The sequence below is a fragment of the Narcine bancroftii genome, chromosome 4 (genome assembly GCF_036971445.1).
Source record: "Narcine bancroftii isolate sNarBan1 chromosome 4, sNarBan1.hap1, whole genome shotgun sequence".
Lineage (NCBI taxonomy): Eukaryota > Metazoa > Chordata > Chondrichthyes > Torpediniformes > Narcinidae > Narcine > Narcine bancroftii.
This window is the reverse complement of record NC_091472.1, coordinates 127,496,668-127,509,643: the sequence shown is the minus strand read 5'-3', so window position 1 is coordinate 127,509,643 and position 12,976 is coordinate 127,496,668. Positions and strand designations below refer to the sequence as shown.

The 12,976-nt window shown below is 42.4% G+C and overlaps 1 long non-coding RNA gene across 1 annotated transcript in view; it reads right to left on the bottom strand.

Moving 5' to 3' along the window:
• Positions 1 to 1,438: 1,438 nt before the first annotated feature.
• Positions 1,439 to 12,976, bottom strand: part of LOC138761135 (uncharacterized) — a 189,370-nt gene continuing 177,832 nt past the window's right edge. Inside the window, exon 3 of the long non-coding RNA XR_011356134.1 lies at positions 1,439 to 1,563. This is a non-coding gene — a long non-coding RNA (uncharacterized lncRNA). The remainder of the gene's footprint in view (positions 1,564 to 12,976) is intronic.

The window sequence follows — 12,976 nt, the reverse complement described above, 5'->3', positions numbered from 1 at the left end:
GGAGTTTGCGCTGAAGATGGTTGCATGCGCGAAGGAAGGCTTGTTTCTTCTCTGGACAGGATGGCTTTGTAAGGTGAGCCTGGTGGGCAGCTCGCTTCTTTGCCAGCAGCTCCTGGATTTCCTGGCTGTTTTCGTCGAACCAGTCCTTGTTTTTCCTGGAGGAGAAGTCCAGTACCTCTTCAGTGGATTGCAGTATGGTAGTCTTCAACTGATCCCAGAGGGTTTCAGGGGACAGGTTCGTGAGGCGGATTGCATTGTCAAGCTTTGCTTTGAGGTTTGCCTGGAAGTTTTCTCTCGCTTCGTCTGACTGCAGGTTTCCAACATTGAACCTCTTTCTGGGGGCTTTACTGTTCCTGGGCTTTGGCTTGAAGTGAAGGTTGAGCTTGCTGCGAACCAGCCGGTGGTCAGTGTGGCATTCCGCGCTGGGCATGACCCTGGTGTGGAGCACATCTCGTTTGTCACTTTCTCGCACCAGGATGTAGTCCAGGAGGTGCCAGTGTTTGGATCGGGGATGCATCCAGGTAGTCTTAAGGCTGTCCCTCTGCTGAAAAAGGGTGTTTGTAATGACAAGCCGCTGTTCTGCGCAGAGCTCCAACAGGAGGCGCCCATTGTCGTTGCACTTGCCGACGCCATGCTTGCCCAGGATTCCTGGCCAGGTTTCTGAGTCTTTGCTGACGCGAGCGTTGAAGTCGCCAAGGATGACAACCTTGTCGGCTGTAGGGGTGCGTTGGATGAGGTTGCGCAGGTCAGTGTAGAACTTGTCCTTTTCTGCTGGTTTCCGCCTGGAGGGTTGGAGCATAGACACTGATGAGGGTGATGCAATGCTTGTTTTGAAGGGGGAGTCGCATGGACATGATTCGGTCCGAGTGGCCTTTCGAAAGGTTTTCGAGTTTGGAGGCAATGAAGTTCTTGACCATGAAGCCTACACCAGATAGGCGTCGTTCATCCGAAGGCTTGCCAGACCAGTAGAGTGTGTAGCACGCGCCGCGTTCTTGGAGGCTGCCTACATCTGCCAGGCGGACTTCACTGAGAGCGGCTATGTCGATGTCAAGTCTGAGGAGTTCATGTGCAATGAGGGCAGACCGACGTTCAGGTCGGTGGCTGTCAGCCTTGTCTAGCATGGTTCTGATGTTCCAGCATGCTAGCTTGAGTTTGTGAGCATCTTTTGAGGGGGAGGACGTGGAGGGGGAGGACGTGGAGGGGGAGGACGTGGACTTGTCCTCGGGCCTGCACAGAGGAGCTTTTAGGTGGAGTGCAGTGTGCGCAGTACTGGCCCCACCCTTTACACCCATGGTTCGTGTGCCGTGGCCAAGCAAGCTGGGACGTGGCAGCGAGGTCCTTGGGTCGTAGGTTTTATATCAGAGTGGCCTTCTCCTATGCAGGTTTCTTACCTGGGCTGGAGGGGTCTGCCTCCCCTCTTAGGTCGGTCCATACTGCCCGGACCGGGGCCGAGGCCACCGCAGCTCTCCCTGTGCCCGGACTGGGGCCGCCGCCTTCCACTCTCTGACCGGATCGGGGCCTCCGCCTGCCTCACTCGACCTCGGTCGAATATCAATCACTAACCTGCAATGATATACCAGCAACTTTTTAAAATTGATTTAAAATTGTTATGGTAATGAGGTCACACCACCTATTTTTGTGATATTTAAATATCAAATTTATTGTCAAAGTACATACATGACATCACATACAACTTTGAAATTCTTTTACCTGTGTGCCAGACAGTATTTCTACTTATTGAACTATACTTAAGAAGATATGATATTCTGGTAACCAATAAGTAAATAATTTTACTTAAAATGATGGCTGGTATATTTTTGTCAAATATTTTGTGGTCATCTTTCCTGACTGGCAGTTCAGGATCTCTGTAAGCCAGTGTAGTGTGGCTGACTTTCCAGGTTAATTACTCAATTTTAACATCTTCAAAGATGTAGAAAGGCTTTTTCCTAATGATTACACCAGAGGGCAATGTAGACTTGAGTTTTCTGCTCTCATTGCTTGCTGTGTTTGAATAGCATAGATCCTGACACCTGAAAGAAACTTGTTCTATTCTAATAACTAAGCTTTGCCTATTACTCTGTGAACATAAAACACTAACTTGAGTTCCTTTGTTCCTCTGTTTTTTGTTGGAATAAAGTATTATGATATCATGTCCCTTTTTTGAAACTTCATCTAAGTGATCATTCTTCATGTTGCTTCAAAAAGCAACTTGCTTTTTTCCCTTTAACCAGAGAAGAAAAACCTCACTGGTTTTCACTGTCCACTGTCTGTGCCCCCCACCCACCCCAGTTACCCTAATGCATCCCTCTAATACTCATTCTGGCGCTGACCCTGACCTTTCATGTTGATGCTCTGTTCATTGTAGGCTTTGAGCTGTACAGGATTTGCATGGATATATGGCTTTATCTTCATTGCTCTGATGTCACGCTCACAGATCAAATTGATCTTTGCCCTTGGGCAAAGATGGGCGTCCATGTTTGTAATGATAGCATGCTAGTGATCCTCCTGACCACTAGAGGGAGTTGGAGACTAGTTTGTTGCATCTTCAATTGGATTCCATGCCTCGACATGGTCCTGAGTGGGTTCTTTAGCTAATAAAGTATTGTTGTTTTAAAAGAACCCAAGTTTCTTTATTACAATAAAAGAAACACCACATGGTACCAGGAGTTAGTAATCAGTTGATATAGCAGCAGAATGGAAAGTGTGAAGACTTCTGATGCTGTAAATTGGACTGAAAATGTCAACCATGAGTGGAGGTTGTTCAAAGATTCATGCTGTACCTGCAAGCCATTGGAGTCAATACAAAAGCTGGTGCATGGAGATTGCACTGCTACTTACCCTGGTGGGACCTCAAGCACTAGAGGTTTTCAATATATTTGTTTTTGCTGAGGCAGCAAAAACAATAGGTTATCGAGATGTTTGATTGACACAGTTCACCAAATAAAAATGAAACGTTTGAGAGATGCTAGTGAGAGAGCTTTGATTTTTTTTAAGCAAACTTGAAATTAAAAGCAAGAACGTGCAATTTTGGATTAACACAAGATTCAATGATTCGTGATCAAATTTTGTTCAGGATTATTGATAAGAAAGTGAGAGAGAGGTTGCTGTGAGAGACAGTGCTAACCTTAGCAGGAGTTTGTGAAGATATGCTACACCAGTGAATTAGTTCTACAGCACACGCCATTAACAATGGCGTGAAACAAGGCTGTGTTCTCGCACCAACCCTCTTTTCAATCTTCTTCAGCATGATGCTGAACCAAGCCATGAAAGACCCCAACAATGAAGACGCTGTTTACATCCGGTACCGCACGGATGGCAGTCTCTTCAATCTGAGGCGCCTGCAAGCTCACATCAAGACACAAGAGAAACTTGTCCGTGAACTACTCTTTGCAGACGATGCCGCTTTAGTTGCCCATTCAGAGCCAGCTCTTCAGCGCTTGACATCCTGCTTTGCGGAAACTGCCAAAATGTTTGGCCTGGAAGTCAGACTGAAGAAAACTGAGGTCCTCCATCAGCCAGCTCCCCACCATGACTACCAGCCCCCCCACATCTCCATCGGGCACACAAAACTCAAAACGGTCAACCAGTTTACCTATCTCGGCTGCACCATTTCATCAGATGCAAGGATCGACAATGAGATAGACAACAGATTCGCCAAGGCAAATAGCGCCTTTGGAAGACTACACAAAAGAGTCTGGAAAAACAACCAACTGAAAAACCTCACAAAGATAAGCGTATACAGAGCCGTTGTCATACCCACACTCCTGTTTGGCTCCGAATCATGGGTCCTCTACCGGCATCACCTACGGCTCCTAGAACGCTTCCACCAGCGTTGTCTCCGCTCCATCCTCAACATCCATTGGAGCGCTTTCATCCCTAACGTCGAAGTACTCGAGATGGCAGAGGTCGACAGCATCGAGTCCACGCTGCTGAAGATCCAGCTGCGCTGGGTGGGTCACGTCTCCAGAATGGAGGACCATCGCCTTCCCAAGATCGTGTTATATGGCGAGCTCTCCACTGGCCACCGTGACAGAGGTGCACCAAAGAAAAGGTACAAGGACTGCCTAAAGAAATCTCTTGGTGCCTGCCACATTGACCACCGCCAGTGGGCTGATATCGCCTCAAACCGTGCATCTTGGCGCCTCACAGTTTGGCGGGCAGCAACCTCCTTTGAAGAAGACCGCAGAGCCCACCTCACTGACAAAAGGCAAAGGAGGAAAAACCCAACACCCAACCCCAACCAACCATTTTTCCCCTGCAGCCGCTGCAACTGTGTCTGCCTGTCCCGCATCGGACTTGTCAGCCACAAACGAGCCTGCAGCTGACGTGGACTTTTACCCCCTCCATAAATCTTCGTCCGCGAAGCCAAGCCAAAGAAAAAAGAAAAAAAAAAGACACAAAAAAGTTTGGTGAGAGAGCAAAACCCAGTGAAAACTAAGGCATAGCCATAGCCATGGTATGTGTCCACACACATAAAAAAATCCAAGACATAGGAAACAACAAAAAGAAGGAGAGACATCCATTTGTAAATGATGTGGTACTCAACATGCACCAGTATGGAGCAGGATAAATGCACTGTGTCATTGCATACAAATGTAACAAATATTTCTTTCAAACTGGAAACAAGGGCAAAGATCAATTTGATTTGTAAGTGTGACATCAGAGCAATGAAGATAAAGCCATATATCGATGCAAATCCTGTACAGCTCAAAGCCTACAATGAACAGAGCATCAACATGAAAGGTCAGGGTCAGCGCCAGAATGAGTATTAGAGGGATGCATTAGGGTAACTGGGGTGGGTGGGGGGCACAGACAGTGGACAGTTGTAAACTCGCTTGGCAGTGGGGGTTGGGGGGGGTAGTGCTGGTGGTTCCTGCTGAACGGATGTAAACTTCATCAATCCCTCTGACCTACAGCCGATAATGCTATTTTTATTGCATGGAGAGTCACTAGAATGCATCAAGCTAGACGCTAGTGGCAGGGGCAGGTCTGACAGTGAGCATTGGCAAATGTATGGGGGGGAAGAGCACCTTGCTGGGGGGGCAATGTCCGCGAATGCCCCCCGCCATCAACCCTGCAAAGGTTACATGTAAACTCAAGATGAAAGTTAACGATGAAGAGTACCACCTCAGGTTCACAGTAGCCCCAGATGGACATGAAGTGATGAAGCATGTGAAAACTTAAGTCTAGTCAAGAGGGTGTACATACCAGGAAAACCTACTCTGTTAGCTGATGCATTATCCAGGGCAACAATGCAGAGTGAAGCACACAATGAGAGTTCCACTGAGAAATATGTTAATCTCCAGTGAATTTGATCACTGAATCTCTTCCCATATCTGACATGAAATCCAAGCAGATCACAGCTGAAACAGAAAAGGACACATTCTACAGAAGGTCATCAAGAATCTGAATGAAGGATGGCATAGAGGTGATTGTCAGCCACACTATAACATCAGAGCTAAGCTAAGTGTTGTCATTGGGCTTGTACTCAGACGGAGCAGAATTGTTATTCCTCAATCACTGCAACAAGAGATGCTGAAAAGGGTGCATGAGGGGCATCTTGGAATGGAAAAACGCAAGAAGGCGGCCAGAACTAGTGTTTAATGGGCCAGGATAAATGCTGATGTTGACAGGATAATTTCCAGCTATGAGACCTGTTTGAAACATCACCCAAAGTGGGCAAAGGACCCCATGATACTAACTTTTAAAAAAATTTTTAAAATTTTTCGCACCTTGAACCATACTAACCAAAATACACACAAACATTTCCCTCTTGAATATATACAGTGTCATTTTCTCCACCTTTCCCCCTCCATTCCCTCCCTCCTTCACCCCCCTCCCCACCCACTCAACCTATATGATACAGTAAACCCATTAAACAATGTCATCACACAATGAAAATAAACAAGAAATTTGTGTCTTCTTCTCCTTATGTCATTTTAGTCGGTGGAGGTCCGCGGTAGGACTTCTCTGTTTTGTTCCATGTACGGTTCCCAAATTTGTTTGAATACTGTGATGTTATTTCTTAAATTATATGTTATTTTTTTCCAATGAAATACATTTATTCATTTCAATGTACCATTGCTGATTTCTCAGGCTATCTTCTAATTTCCAGGTTGTCATAATACATTTTTTTTCTATAGCTAAGGCTATCATCATAAATCTTTTTTGTGCTCCATCCAAATCGAGTCCAAGTTCTTTACTTCTTATATTACTTAGAAGAAAGATCTCTGGATTTTTTTGTATGTTGCTTTTTGTGATTTTATTTAATACCTGGTTTAGATTTTTCCACTTTCTCACATGTCCAAATTGCATGTACTGTTGTTCCCCTTTCCTTCTTACAATGAAAACATTTGTCTGATACTGTTGGGTCCCATTTATTTAACTTTTGGGGCGTGGTGTATAGCCTGTGTAACCAATTATATTGTATCATGCATAACCTCATGTTTATTATATTTCTCATAGTTCCGGAGTATAGCTTTTCCCATGTTTCATTCTTTATCTTTATGTTTAGATCTGGTGCCCATTTTTGTTTGGGTTTACAGCTTGTTTCCTCGTTAAATTTCTCTTTAAGTTTGATGTACATGTTTGTTATAAATCTTTTAATTATCATTGTGTCTGAAATCAGATATTCAAAATTGCTTCCTTCTGGTAACCTCAGTCTGCTTCCCAATTTGTCCTTCAAGTAGGTTTTCAGTTGGTGGTATGCAAACATTGTACCGTGAGTTATACCATATTTGTCCTTCATTTGTTTAAAAGATAATAATTTATTTCCTGAAAAACAATTTTCTATTCTTTTGATCCCTTTTCTCTCTCATTTTCTAAAGGAAAGGTTATCTAGTGTGAAAGGGATTAGTTGATTTTGCGTCAAAATTAATTTTGGTAGTTGATAATTTGTTTTATTCCTTTCTACTTGAATCTTCTTCCAAATGTTGAGCAGATGGTGCAGTACTGGTGAATTCCTATGTTGCACCAGCTTTTCATCCCACTGATGTAGTATATGTTCAGGTACCTTCTCCCCTATTTTATCTAGTTCTAATCTGGTCCAATCTGGTTTTTCCCTTGTTTGATAAAGATCTAATAAGTATCTTAATTGTGCTGCTCTATAATAATTCTTAAAGTTTGGTAGCTGTAAGCCCCCTTGTTTGTACCATTCTGTTAATTTATCTAGTGCTATCCTCAGTTTCCCCCCTTTCCATAAGAATTTCCTTATTATTTTCTTGAGCTCATTGAAGAATTTCTCTGTTAGGTGAGTTGGTAACAATTGAAATAGGTATTGTATCCTTGGGAAGATATTAATTTTAATGCAATTTACCCTTCCTATCAGCGTTAGTGGTAAGTCTTTCCAATGTTCTAAGTCATCTTGTAACTTCTTCATTAATGGCTGATAATTTAGTTTGTATAGATGGCTTAGATTATTATCTAGTTGTATACCTAAGTATCGAATTGCTTGTGTTTGCCATCTAAATGGAGATTCTTTCTTAAACTTTGTGAAATCCGCATTTTTCATTGGCATTGCTTCATTTTTATTTGCGTTGATCTTGTACCCCAATACTTCTCCATATTCCTTCAATTTCTTATGTAATTCTTCTATTGATATTTGTTGTTCTGTTAAGTATACTATGACGTCATCTGCAAATAGACTGATTTTATATTCCTTCTCTTTTATTTTTATCCCTCTTATTTTATTTTCTGTTCTTATCAGTTCTGCCAGTTGTTCTATAGCTAACGCGAACAGTGAGGGAGATAGTGGACATCCCTACCTAGTTGATCTGCTTAATTTAAATTGGCTTGACATATATATCCATTTACTGTCACTTTCGCCAATGGTCCCTTATATAATGCTTTAATCCAATTAATATATTTCTCTGCTAGGTTGAACCTCTGTAGTACTTTGAATAAATAATTCCATTCTACTCTGTCAAAGGCTTTCTCTGCGTCTAAGGCAACCGCCACTGTTGGCGTCTTGTTTCCTTGTACTGCATGGATTAAGTTAATGAACTTACAGATATTGTCCGTTGTTCGTCTTTTCTTAATAAATCCAGTTTGATCTAGTTTTACTATTTTTGGTACACAGTCGGCCAATCTTTTCCTAATAGTTTTGCTATTATCTTATAATCTGTGTTAGGTAGAGATATTGGTCTATACGTTGTTGGTGTTAGTGGATCTTTCCCCGTCTTTGGTATTTTGCCCATTCAGAGCCAGCTCTTCAGCGCTTGACGTCCTGCTTTGCAGAAACTGCCAAAATGTTTGGCCTGGAAGTCAGCCTGAAGAAAACTGAGGTCCTCCATCAGCCAGCTCCCCACCATGACTACCAGCCCCCCCACATCTCCATCGGGCACACAAAACTCAAAACGGTCAACCAGTTTACCTATCTCGGCTGCACCATTTCATCAGATGCAAGGATCGACAATGAGATAGACAACAGACTCGCCAAGACAAATAGCGCCTTTGGAAGACTACACAAAAGAGTCTGGAAAAACAACCAACTGAAAAACCTCACAAAGATAAGCGTATACAGAGCCGTTGTCATACTCACACTCCTGTTCGGCTCCGAATCATGGGTCCTCTACCGGCATCACCTACGGCTCCTAGAACGCTTCCACCAGCGTTGTCTCCGCTCCATCCTCAACATCCATTGGAGCGCTTTCATCCCTAACGTCGAAGTACTCGAGATGGCAGAGGTCGACAGCATCGAGTCCACGCTGCTGAAGATCCAGCTGTGCTGGATGGGTCACGTCTCCAGAATGGAGGACCATCGCCTTCCCAAGATCATGTTATATGGCGAGCTCTCCACTGGCCACCGTGACAGAGGTGCACCAAAGAAAAGGTACAAGGACTGCCTAAAGAAATCTCTTGGTGCCTGCCACATTGACCACCGCCAGTGGGCTGATAACGCCTCAAACCGTGCATCTTGGCGCCTCACAGTTTGGCGGGCAGCAACCTCCTTTGAAGAAGACCGCAGAGCCCACCTCACTGACAAAAGGCAAAGGAGGAAAAACCCAACACCCAACCCCAACCAACCAATTTTCCCCTGCAGCCGCTGCAACCGTGTCTGCCTGTCCCGCATCGGACTTGTCAGCCACAAACGAGCCTGCAGCTGACGTGGACTTTTACCCCCTCCATAAATCTTCGTCCGCGAAGCCAAGCCAAAGAATTATTGCTGTTTTGCACGAATCTGGCATGTTTTGTGTTTCTTCAATCTGGTTCATTACTTCCAGGAGAGGAGGAATTTATAAGTCTTTAAATGTTTTCTAGAATTCTATTGGGAGTCCATCCTCTCCCGACATTTTATTGTTCAGTAGTTTTTTTAATATATCCTGTATTTCCTCTATTTCAAATGATTTTATTAATTTATTTTACTCCTTTTCTTGCAATTTCGGTAGTTCAATTTTAGCTAGAAACTCATCTATTTTGTCTTCTTTCTCTTCATTCTTAGTTAGATATAGTTGCTCATAGAATTCCTTGAAGTTTTCATTGATCTCCATTGGGTTATATGTAATTTGTTTGTCCTTTTTCCTTGATTCCAATTCTGTTTTTTTAGTTTGTTCTGTCTTAAGCTGCCAAGCTAGTATTTTGTGCGTTTTTTCTCCTAGTTCATAATATTTTTGTTTTGTCTTTATTATGTTCTTCTCCACCTTGTATGTTTGTAGTGTTTCATATTTTATTTTTTTGTCTGCCAGTTCTCTTCTTTTTGTTGTATCTTCCCTTATTGCTAATTCTTTTTCTGTACTTGCTATTTCCCTTTCCAGCTGTTCTATTTCCCGATTGTAGTCCTTCTTCATCTTAGTTACATAACTTATTATCTGCCCTCCGATAAACGCTTTCATTGCATCCCATAGTATAAATTTATCTTCCATTGATTCCGTATTTATTTCAAAGTACATTTTAATTTGTCGCTCAATTAATACTCTAAAATCCTGTCTTTTAAGTAGCATGGAGTTTAATCTCCATCTATACGTTCTCGGTGGGATGTCCTCCAACTCTATTGCTAATAACAGGGGTGAGTGATCCGATAACAATCTAGCTTTATATTCCATTTTCCTAACTCCCCCTTGGATGTGGGGTGACAACAGGAACAGGTCTATCCTTGAGTATGTTTTATGTCTACCCGAATAATATGAGTATTCCTTCTCCTTTGGTGTTGTCTCCTCCATATATCCAAAAGTTGCATTTCCTGCATCAATTTAACCATAAATTTGGTTACTTTGTTCTTTCTGCTAGTCTTTTTTCCAGTTTAATCCATCTTTGAGTCCAAATTAAGGTTAAAGTCCCCTCCTATCAGTATATTCCCCTGCGTATCTGCAATCTTCAAAAAGATATTTTGCATAAATTTTTGACCCTCTTCATTAGATGCATATACATTGAGCGAATTCCAAAAATCTGAATATATCTGACACTTTATCATTACATACCTCCCTGCTGGATCTATTATTTCCTCCTCTATTTTGATTTGTACATTTTTATTGATTAATATAGCTACTCCTCTGGCTTTTGAATTATATCATGCTGCCATTTCGTGCCCTACCCAGTCTCTCCTTAATTCCTTGTGTTCCATTTCTGTTAGATGTGTTTCCTGCACAAATGCTATATCAATTTTTCTTTCTTCAGTAAATTTAACAGCCTCTTCCTTTTGATTTGGTTATGTATTCCGTTAATATTTATAGTCATATAGTTCAACGTGGCCATTTCATACTTTGTTTACCTCTCATTTCCGCTTTCTCATCACCACCTTTCCTCCTTATCCATTTCTGTTTTCTTTTTTTGAACACACTGTAAGACAACACTTCTAAAACATAATATATTTCCACTATTCCCACATCTAAAATTCTCTTAACCCCAAATGTCCCCACCCCCTCTCTGAGTTGCCCCTTGTCCCTTGCTGGGCAATCACATCTCCCCTCTCCATTTTGATTGTGAACCTGCTCGCAAGCTTCAACTGATTTCGCAGTGACTGTTATTCTCTCCCACCCAGCCCCCTCCAGAAAAGATTTTTATCTTCACATATAACAAAGCTCACCCTCTTAATTCCCCCCTTGCTTCCTTTCTTCCCTTTCTTCCCCTTCTTAGTTCTTTCTTATACATTATTTTTGTTCTTTATATGAAGTTTGTTGTCATTCTTCTTCTTGTTACATCTCTTCATCTCTCTGTCTGTTTTGCAGGCATTCTGCAAATTCTCGTGCTTTCTCCGGATCCGAGAACAGTCTGCTTTGCTGCCCTGGGATAACTATTTTAAGCACCGCTAGATAGCCTAACATAAATTTATAGCCTTTCTTCCATAGGATCGATTTTGCTGCATTAAACTCCTTCCTCTTCTTCAGGAGCGCAAAACTTATGTCTGGGTAGAAACATTTTTTTGACCTTTGTATTCCAGTGGTTTTTTTTGTCTTCTCTCATTTTTTTCATTGACTTCTCCAATATATTTTCTCTTGTCGTATATCGCAGGAATTTTACTAGAATGAATCTTGGTTTTTGTTGTGGCTGTGGTTTTGGGGTTAATGTTCTGTGTGCCCTTTCTATTTCCATTCCTTCCTGTATTTCTGGCATTCCTAGGACCCTGGGGATCCATTCTTTTATAAATTCTTTCATATTTTGCCTTCTTCATCTTCCTTAAGGCCCACTATCTTTATATTGTTTCTCCTATTATAGTTTTCCATTATATCCATCTTCTGAGCTAACAACTCCTGTGTTTCTTTAACTTTTTTATCAGATTCTTCCAATTTCCTTTTTAAGTCGTCCACTTCCATTTCTACGGCTGTTTCTCGTTCTTCCACTTTGTCTACTCTTTTCCCTATTTCTGTCACTACCATCTCTAATCTACTCACTTTTTTTTCTGTACCTTTTATTCTTTTTATTTCATTAAATTCTCGTGTCTGCCATTCTTTTACTGCTTCCAAATATTCTTCAAAAAATTCTCTATCTATGTACAGTCCATTCCCTTTATCTTCTAGTTCTCTGTGCAAAGCTTGATGTTCTCCCTCCTCTTCCCCTGTGTCCACTCCAGGACCTGTGTCCTCTACCTCTCTTCCTTGTATCTCTGTCTCTTCTGACTTTCTTGTTGGGCTGTTTATCTCAGTTTGCTGGGTATTTTTTTTAATGGTGTCTTGATATTGTTCCTCTTCCTCTGGGCTGGTCATCTGCTGTGTCTCTGATTTCCTTTTTTCATTCTCCTCCCTCCCCCCGTTATTTTCTATATCTTCCCACTGGGAGCCCTGCTGTCGGGTCTTTCTCCGCTGTTCAAGCTGTGGAGTTCCACTCCACAGCTGGTCACCCCTCCCGTCGGTGTTGTCTTTGTCGTGCGCGGTTGCGCACCTCTGTTTGGCTCCGTGAGCCATCCTTGTAGTCCTGCGTTTGGTGGGTCGTGACCCTTCGGGGTTTCCACTAACCTCAGGGAGTGGGCACCTCTTTCCATGGTGGGTCCTTGCTTCCTCGTACAGGTAAGGCCTTCACCTTTCTCTTCCGATGTCTTCCCTTCTTCTTTTCTTCCCGTTGTTTTTGGTTTTTCTTTCTTTGGTGCCATTTCCTCCACACCTTTATTTTTTATTTGTTGTGGTTTGTGTGTCTGTGGCTTTGCTTTTTCTTTACTTTTTGCCTTCTTTTCTGGTGAGGGCTGGTAGTCTCCTACCGGCAACTACTCCATCACGTGACTCCCCCCCCCATGATACTAACTGATGTACCAGCAGAACCATGGCAGAAAGTTGGGACTGATCTATTCCACATGGATGGAAATAATTAATTGGTGGTTATTGACTATCTATCGAACTATCCAGAGATTGCACTGCTTCCTAATATGTCTGCTGCTTGAGTGATTAAATATATGGAATTCCTCAAATTGTCTACAGTGATTATGGACCATACTACAGAAGAGTATATTTTTCAACATATGTCTTCAAGTCCTCTGCATCCACAGTCAAACAGTAAAGCAGAGAAAGGAGTTCATACAGTTAAACTGTTACTCAAGAAAGCACCTGACAGT